Genomic DNA, 10,000 nt, shown 5'->3' with positions numbered 1-10,000 from the left:
TAGTGCACCCTATTCCCATTCTAGTGCACCCTATTCCCTATCTAGTGCACCCTTTTCTTTATATAGTGCACCCTATCTAGTGCACCCTATTCCCTATCTAGTGCACCCTTTTCTCTATCTGGTGCACCCTATCTAGTTCAACCTATTCCTTATCTAGTGCACCCTATTCCCATTCTAGTGCACCCTATTCCCTATCTAGTGCACCCTATTCCCCTATCTAGTGCACCCTATTCCCTATCTAGTGCACCCTATTCCCCTATCTAGTGCACCCTATTCCCTATCTAGTGCACCCTATTCCCCTATCTAGTGCACCCTATTTCCTATATAGATTCGGGAATGCTCCTATGTCACCTCTTCCTAAGCCACAGTCTGTAATAGTGTAGTTGTTAATGGAATCCCCTGCTGGCACAGTGTATGGTACTAGATGCTGAAATAACATGGATAGAGATGCAGTTGAAGCCAAATGTAATCATAGTGAGAGACAGCTGTTGCCACGAGAAAAGGGCAACCAGTGAAGAACAAACACCATTGTAAATACAACCCATATTTATGCTTATTTATTTTATCTTGTGTCCTTCAACCATTTGTACATTGTTAAAACACTGTATATATATATAATATGACATTTGTAATGTCTTTATTGTTTTGAAACCTCTGTATGTGTAATGTTTACTGTTAATTTTTATTGTTTATTTCACTTTATATATTATCTACCTCACTTGCTTTGGCAATGTTAACACGTTTCCCATGTCAATAAATCCCCTTGAATTGAATTGACAGCTGAATGGTCGTCCATCAGTTTCCTACTGTCTGCTAGGTGTGGGGAACACTACCTAGGATAACACACTGGTGTACTGGCGTTACATTGAGTCTATCTGTCTGTGTGTGTGTGTGTGTGTGTGTGTGTGTGTGTGTGTGTGTGTGTGTGTGTGTGTGTGTGTGTGTGTGGTAGTGTGTGTGACACTGTCAGTGTTTCTAAGGCTGTCTGTCTATCCTAGAGGGTGTTCTGTCTGTCTGTCCTAGAGGGTTTTCTGTCTGTCTGTCCTAGAGGGTATTCTGTCTGTTCTAGAGGGTTTTCTGTCTGTCTGTCCTAGAGGGTATTCTGTCTGTCCTAGAGGGTTTTCTGACTGTCCTAGAGAGTGTTCTGTCTGTCGTAGAGGGTGTTCTGTCTGTTGTAGAGGGTGTTCTGTCTGTCCTAGAGGGTGTTCTGTCTGTCCTAGAGGGTGTTCTGTCTGTCCTAGAGGGTTTTCTGACTGTCCTAGAGGGTGTTCTATATGTCCTAGAGAGTGTTCTGTCTGTCCTAGAGGGTATTCTGTCTGTCCTAGAGGGTTTTTTGACTGTCCTAGAGAGTGTTCTGTCTGTCGTAGAGGGTGTTCTGTCTGTTGTAGAGGGTGTTCTGTCTGTCCTAGAGGTTGTTCTGTCTGTCCTAGAGTGTTCTGTCTGTCCTAGAGGGTGTTCTGTCTGTCCTAGAGTGTTCTGTCTGTCCTAGAGGGTGTTCTGTCTGTCCTAGAGAGTGTTCTGTCTGTACTAGAGGGTTTTCTGTCTGTCTTAGAGAGTGTTCTGTCTCTCCTAGAGGGTGTTCTGTCTGTCCTAGAGAGTGTTCTGTCTGTCCTAGAGAGTGTTCTGTCTGTCCTAGAGGGTGTTCTGTCTGTCCTAGAGTGTTCTGTCTGTCCTAGAGGGTGTTCTGTCTGTCCTAGAGGGTGTTCTGTCTGTCCTAGAGTGTTCTGTTTGTCCTAGAGGGTGTTCTGTCTGTCCTATAGTGTTCTGTCTGTCCTAGAGGGTGTTATGTCTGTCCTAGAGAGTGTTCTGTCTGTCCTAGAGGGTTTTCTGACTGTCCTAGAGTGTTCTGTCTGTCCTAGAGAGTGTTCTGTCTGTCATACAGAGTGTTCTGTCTGTCCTAGAGGGTTTTCTGTCTGTCCTAGAGAGTGTTCTGTCTGTCCTAGAGTGTTCTGTCTGTCCTACAGAGTGTTCTGTCTGTCCTAGAGAGTGTTCTGTCTGTATTAGAGGGTGTTCTGTCTCTCCTAGAGGGTGTTCTGTCTGTCCTAGAGAGTGTTCTGTCTGTCCTAGAGGGTGTTCTGTCTGTCCTAGAGAGTGTTCTGTCTGTCCTAGAGAGTGTTCTGTCTGTCCTAGAGAGTGTTCTGTCTGTATTAGAGGGTGTTCTGTCTGTCCTAGTGGGTGTGGAGTGTGTGTGTGCGTGTGTGTTTGTACAGCAGCTCAGCATACACATTGTTACACACGGTTCTGTAGAGTGTGTGTGGGGGATGTGTGTCAGTGTGTGGGGGCGTGTGTCAGTGTGTGGGGGTTAAAGATAGTTGCTCTATGTTTACCCCTGTCCTCCTACTCAGGGCATGACACATTGGGTGCAGGGTGGTGGGCTCAGAAATAGCCTCAGGGTGGTGGGCTCAGAAATAGCCTCAGGGTGGTGGGCTCAGAAATAGCCTCAGGGTGGTGGGCTCAGAAATAGCCTCAGGGTGGTGGGCTCAGAAATAGCCCCAGGGTGGTGGGCTCAGAAATAGCCTCAGGGTGGTGGGCTCAGAAATAGCCTCAGGGTGGTGGGCTCAGAAATAGCCTCAGGGTGGTGGGCTCAGAAATAGCCTCAGGGTGGTAGGCTCAGAAATAGCCTCAGGGTGGTGGGCTCAGAAATAGCCTCAGGGTGGTCGGCTCAGAAATAGCCTCAGGGTGGTGGGCTCAGAAACAGCCTCAGGATGGTGGGCTCAGAAACAGCCTCAGGGTGGTGGGCTCAGAAATAGCCTCAGGGTGGTGGGCTCAGAAATAGCCTCAGGATGGTGGGCTCAGAAATAGCCTCAGGGTGGTCGGCTCAGAAATAGCCTCAGGGTGGTCGGCTCAGAAATAGCCTCAGGGTGGTGGGCTCAGAAACAGCCTCAGGGTGGTGGGCTCAGAAATAACCTCAGGGTGGTGGGCTCAGAAATAGCCTCAGGGTGGTGGGCTCAGAAATAGCCTCAGGGTGGTGGGCTCAGAAATAGCCTCAGGGTGGTGGGCTCAGAAACAGCCTCAGGGTGGTGGGCTCAGAAACAGCCTCAGGTTGGTGGGCTCAGAAATAGCCTCAGGGTGGTGGGCTCAGAAACAGCCTCAGGGTGGTGGGCTCAGAAATAGCCTCAGGGTGGTGGGCTCAGAAATAGCCTCAGGGTGGTGGGCTCAGAAATAGCCTCAGGGTGGTGGGCTCAGAAATAGCCTCGGGGTGGTGGGCTCAGAAACAGCCTCAGGGTGGTGGGCTCAGAAATAACCTCAGGGTGGTGGGCTCAGAAATAGCCTCAGGGTGGTGGGCTCAGAAATAGCCTCAGGATGGTGGGCTCAGAAATAGCCTCAGGGTGGTCGGCTCAGAAATAGCCTCAGGGTGGTCGGCTCAGAAATAGCCTCAGGGTGGTGGGCTCAGAAACAGCCTCAGGGTGGTGGGCTCAGAAATAACCTCAGGGTGGTGGGCTCAGAAATAGCCTCAGGGTGGTGGGCTCAGAAATAGCCTCAGGGTGGTGGGCTCAGAAATAGCCTCAGGGTGGTGGGCTCAGAAACAGCCTCAGGGTGGTGGGCTCAGAAACAGCCTCAGGTTGGTGGGCTCAGAAATAGCCTCAGGGTGGTGGGCTCAGAAACAGCCTCAGGGTGGTGGGCTCAGAAATAGCCTCAGGGTGGTGGGCTCAGAAATAGCCTCAGGGTGGTGGGCTCAGAAATAGCCTCAGGGTGGTGGGCTCAGAAATAGCCTCGGGGTGGTGGGCTCAGAAACAGCCTCAGGGTGGTGGGCTCAGAAATAACCTCAGGGTGGTGGGCTCAGAAATAGCCTCAGGGTGGTGGGCTCAGAAACAGCCTCAGGGTGGTGGGCTCAGAAATAACCTCAGGGTGGTGGGCTCAGAAATAGCCTCAGGATGGTCGGCTCAGAAATAGGATGGTTTTTTCAATACCGTTGAAACTTTTTCAAAAGATCGTTTTTTTAATACTTTTGAATATTTGTAGCTACTTTGTTAAAGGAAAACTCCAACCAAAAAACTATATTTTGGTATTTGTTTCATTAGTTCATTCGTCCATTAGTCCAATATTTGACATGTCTGCAATCACGTTTTCAAGATACATAACTTTCAGAATACAGGAATACAGGAATACAGGAATACAGGAATACAGGAATACAGGAATACAGGAATACAGGAATACAGCCGGTATGATGCATTTGGCATTGCTTTGGTACACTAGAAGAAGTACTGAATGCTGATTGGCTGAAAGCTGTGGTATATCAGACCTTAAACCATGGGTATGACAATATATATATATATTTTACTGCTCTAATTACATTGCTAAACAGTTTTATAATAGCATTAAAAGGCATTGTGTCGTGCCTAAGCACAGTCCTTCGCCGCGGTATATTCGCCATATACCCCCCAATATACCCCCCCATATAACCCCCCCATATACCCCCCCCATATATCCCCCCATATACCCCCCCATATACCCCCCCATATACCCCCCCATATACCTCCCCAATATACCCCCCCATATAACCCCCCCATATACCCCCCCCATATACCCCCCCAATATACCCCCCCATATAACCCCCCCATATACCCCCCCATATATCCCCCCATATACCCCCCCATATAACCCCCCCATATACCCCCCCCATATATCCCCCCATATACCCCCCCATATAACCCCCCATATACCCCTCCCATATACCCCCCCCATATATCCCCCCATATACCCCCCCATATAACCCCCCATATACCCCTCCCATATACCCCCCCCCATGTACCCCCCCATATACCCCTCCCATATACCCCCCCCATATACCCCCCCATATACCCCCCCATATACCCCCCCATATACCCCCCCCATATACCCCCCCCCCCCCAATATACCCCCCCCCTCCCCAACTTTTGTTGCACACATATCCACAACAACAACAACAAAATGTTGGATTACATCATGAAAAAAAAAGAAGTTTGAATGCAGAATTTATTAAGCAGTATTGATGCAATGACACTGTTGGTTTCATCAAGGCGTAAGAGGCTTGTCTGTTAAAAGAACAATGGCACCTCCGGTGAAACTGCTGTGATTTATATATATATATATTTATTTTTGGGGCTGCCAACAACATTGAAGTAGATATCGTCATATCAGGCTACTATAGAGACTGATGAGAAGTGAACAACAAAAATGTCATATTGTATTATTACACACTATTTAGTAATCTAGGCTACCCACAATTCAATTGGAGCTGAAAATAAAGTATAGGTTAGGCTTATTAAATCTAGACTACTACACGCTATTCGTTTCCACAATTGCATTAGTGAACGACATTCATATAGGGGCCCATTTAGGACTAACCTTGTAACCTTGTAAATACCAGACTGATTTCATGCTGTACAGCAACATTCATCCCAGCTTGCACATAACGTTCTGAGAACCATCCCAGTTAGCACATAACGTTCTGAGAACCATCCCAGACAGCACATAACGTTCTGAGAACCATCCCAGTTAGCACATAACGTTCTGAGAACCATCCCAGATAGCACATAACGTTCTTAGAACCATCCCAGTTAGCACATAACGTTCTTAGAACCATCCCAGTTAGCACATAACGTTCTGAGAACCATCCCAGTTAGCACATAACGTTCTGAGAACCATCCCAGTTAGCACATAACGTTCTGAGAACCATCCCAGCTGGCACATAACGTTCTTAGAACCATCCCAGTTAGCACATAACGTTCTGAGAACCATCCCAGTTAGCCCATAACGTTCTGAGAACCATCCCAGTTAGCCCATAACGTTCTGAGAACCATCCCAGTTAGCCCATAACGTTCTGAGAACCATCCCAGTTAGCACATAACGTTCTGAGAACCATCCCAGTTAGCACATAATGTTCTGAGAACCATCCCAGCTAGCACATAACGTTCTGAGAACCATATGTTTCTTAGAGCTTGATGATAGTATGGTTGTCCTATGGTTATTGTGCATATAACCTTACCATATAGTTCTGGGAAGGGTGCAGGATATATCCAGCTAGCACATAACGTTCTGAGAACCATATGTTTCTTAGGTTGGAATGTCAATACTTCAGCATAACGCTTCCTAAAGGTTTCCTCGTGGTTATATTAAAAGTAATGTTCTCAGAACGTTCAGAGAATGTTAAGAAACAACATTCTTCTGTGGGTATTTCAGTACTTCATTATATCGGTTTCTGCAGGTTTCCTCATGGTTCTATTTAAAAACTTTCCATAAATACCACAAGAAAACATTAGTAACGTTCAAAGAATATGATTTAAAAATATATATGTAACAGTATAATTTTAAACCGTCCCCTCGCCCATACCCGGGCGCGAACCAGGGACCTTCTGCACACATCAACAGTCACCCTCGAAGCATCGTTACCCATCGCTCCACAAAAGCCGCGGCCCTTGCAGAGCAAGAGGAACTACTACTTCAAGGTCTCAGAGCAAGTGACGTCACTGATTGAAACGCTATTTAGCGCCCACGCTAACTAAGCTAGCCGTTTCACATCCGTTACACTCACCCCCCTTTTGACCTTCCTCCTTTTTCCGCAGCAACCAGTAATCCGGGTCAACAGCATCAATGTAACAGTATAATTTTAAACCGTCCCCTCGCCCATACCCGGGCGCGAACCAGGGACCTTCTGCACACATCAACAGTCACCCTCGAAGCATCATTACCCATCGAACTACTACTTCAAGGTCTCAGAGCAAGTGACGTCACTGATTGAAACGCTATTTAGTAGCCCACGCTAACTAAGCTAGCCGTTTCACATCCGTTACATATACATATACATGTTCTCAGTGTCAACAGAACTCTATCCTCTATCTTGTTAAGTGTGTTCAGGTGTGTTGGCCACGCCCACTAATTAGCCACACCTGATCTTAATGAGTGCTTGTTACCTTTGAAATGGAGTCTCAAAAAAACCCCCGCTTTGTATGAGTTATATAAAAAAAAACATGGCATGCCAGCTCCGTCCTGGTGGCGCAGAGAACTAATTTCCATGGAAACCTAACAGAAGATCATAGATTTGAATCTTACTGACGCTGTGCCACAATAAAAAAATAAATGTGTTTACATGACTGAGCCAATGAATTTCCATGTGTCTTATCAGTGCTTGGTGTTCAGAACAGTTAACCTAAGCTAGCAGTGTAATTAAAAGTATTTTTGAAACATTCTCTGAAAGTTTTAAGGAAGTTATGCAAAAACCTCCAAGTAACCTTTACATTTAATTCAAAACATTCACAACATTTAGCTAATGTTCTCAGAACCTTATTTATTTACCTTCAAATATTTGAATTTCCGTTCTCAAAACGTTGATAAAACATCCTAGGAAAACTTTCAGAGAACCATAGTAAACATTCTTACAACCTCCCTGCAACCTAAAATCGAATATTCCCAGAACAGGCAAAATGTTCACTTCAATTCTCAGAATGTTTAAAAAACGTTTTACCGGTCAGGAAATGTATTGCTTCATTCTCAGAACCAATGGGAAACCAAAAACTTACATTCCCACAACTTCCAACGAACCAAACGTGGTAGCTGAAATGTAAGCTCACGGGATCAGGCGGCTTTGCGAAGCTAATTTAAGACTAGAATTGGTGAGTTAAACGAGCGTTATGACATTAGAAAAACAGAGAGGTATAAATGTAGCCATTTGGCAAACAAGTTACCTTGTGAAGTTTCCACATAGCTCCCAGAGCCTTCACTTCATGTGTCCCGTGCTCGCCTTCCTGTAAACATTGGTAATACACTGATCTGACATGTTTCCCTTGAAATGGGGAATAGACTAAAACGAACAGCTTGGTATGAGTTTTTTTTTTTTAAACACGTCATGCCAGCTTCATCCTGGTGGCGCAGAGAACTAATTTCCATGGAAACCTAACAGAAGATCATAGATTTGAATCTTACTGGCGCTGTGCCACAATAAATTTTTTTTAAAAATGTGTTTACATGACTAAGCCAATGAATTTCCATGCGTCTTATCAGTGCTTGGTGTTCAGAACAGTTAACCTAAGATAGCATTGTAATTAACAATCTTATTGAAACATTCAGTGAAAGTTCAAATTCACATAGAAATGTGAGTTATCGATCTGTCATTTTCATTGAAAGCAAGACCTAAGAAGCGGTATATCTCTTCTATGTGCGTATTTTCTATGCTGCCCGTTAATTAAGTTCAGTGTTTTGCTTCTTTTACTTTCTGTTTTGTACACCAGCTTCAAACAGCTAAAAATACTGTATTTTTGCCATTGGAAAATATATTTTCACTGTGATTCAGATGGTACAATTGATTCTCTATACAATCACTGCTTTTTTTTTGTCATAAACTGAAATTAGGCAAACTATTAGAATTTTTGAAACCAGAAAATGGTGGCGCAATTTATGCATATCGCACCTTTAGATTTAATTGAAAACATTCACAACATTTAGAGAATGTTCTCAGAACCTTATTTAATTTAATTACCTTCAAATAACCGATAATTTCTGTTAATAAAACATCCCAGGAAAACGTTCTCAGAACAGGTGAAATGTTCACTTCAGTTCTCAGAACTAAACATGAAGGTTCTCAGAACTAAACATGAAGGTTCTCAGAACTAAACATGAAGGTTCTCAGAACAGGTGAAATGTTCACTTCAGTTCTCAGAATTAAACATGAAGGTTCTCAGAATTAAACATGAAGGTTCTCAGAACTAAACATGAAGGTTCTCAGAACAGGTGAAATGTTCACTTCAGTTCTCAGAATTAAACATGAAGGTTCTCAGAACTAAACATTAAGGTTCTCAGAATTAAACATGAAGGTTCTCAGAACAGGTGAAATGTTCACTTCAGTTCTCAGAATTAAACATGAAGGTTCTCAGAACTAAACATGAAGGTTCTCAGAATTAAACATGAAGGTTCTCGGAACTAAACATGAAGGTTCTCAGAACTAAAAATGAAGGTTCTCAGAACTAAACATGAAGGTTCTCAGAACTAAAAATGAAGGTTCTCAGAACTAAACATGAAGGTTCTCAGAACTAAACATGAAGGTTCTCAGAACTAAACATGAAGGTTCTCAGAATTAAACATGAAGGTTCTCGGAACTAAACATGAAGGTTCTCAGAACTAAAAATGAAGGTTCTCAGAACTAAACATGAAGGTTCTCAGAACTAAACATGAAGGTTCTCAGAACAGGTGAAATGTTCACTTCAGTTCTCAGAACTAAACATGAAGGTTCTCAGAACTAAACATGAAGGTTCTCAGAACAGGTGCAATGTTCACTTCAGTTCTCAGAACTAAAAATGAAGGTTCTCAGAACTAAACATGAAGGTTCTCAGAACAGGTGAAATATTCACTTCAGTTCTCAGAACTAAACATGAAGGTTCTCAGAACTAAACATGAAGGTTCTCAGAACTAAACATGAAGGTTCTCAGAACTAAACATAAAGGTTCTCAGAACTAAAAATGAAGGTTCTCAGAACTAAACATGAAGGTTCTCAGAACAGGTGAAATGTTCACTTCAGTTCTCAGAACTAAACATGAAGGTTCTCAGAACTAAACATGAAGGTTCTCAGAACTAAATATGAAGGTTCTCAGAACAGGTGAAATGTTCACTTCAGTTCTCAGAACTAAACATGAAGGTTCTCAGAACAGGTGAAGTGTTCACTTCAGTTCTCAGATCTAAACAGTCTATATTTTAGTAGACACTCTTACAATAGTGTTCTTTCTTGTCCCCTGTGGGAATCGAACCCTCAACTCCTGCAGTGCACACGCCATGCTCTAGCAACTGAGCCATGCTCTAGCAACTGAGCCACACAGGGCCTATGAGGACACTTCTGGCTTCCTTCCCAGAACCAAACCAAAAACTTGCATTCCCACAACTTCCAAGGAATCAAATGTGCTTGCTGGTATGTAAGCTTATGGGATCAGGCGGCTTTGCGAGGCTAATTTAGGACTATGATTGGTGAGTTAAATGCGCTTTATGACATTAGACAAAACAGAGGTATAAATGTAACCATTTGGCAAAAGCACAT

The 10,000-nt window shown here is 43.9% G+C and overlaps 1 protein-coding gene across 2 annotated transcripts in view; it reads right to left on the bottom strand.

Moving 5' to 3' along the window:
• The window catches only part of LOC110505965 (E3 ubiquitin-protein ligase TRIM9), a 75,425-nt gene that overhangs the window by 64,479 nt on the left and 946 nt on the right, over positions 1-10,000 (bottom strand). The gene's annotated exons all lie outside the window — the stretch shown is intronic.

This window comes from Oncorhynchus mykiss, chromosome 25 (genome assembly GCF_013265735.2).
Source record: "Oncorhynchus mykiss isolate Arlee chromosome 25, USDA_OmykA_1.1, whole genome shotgun sequence".
NCBI classification, from domain to species: domain Eukaryota; kingdom Metazoa; phylum Chordata; class Actinopteri; order Salmoniformes; family Salmonidae; genus Oncorhynchus; species Oncorhynchus mykiss.
This window is presented reverse-complemented; position numbering and strand designations above follow the sequence as displayed.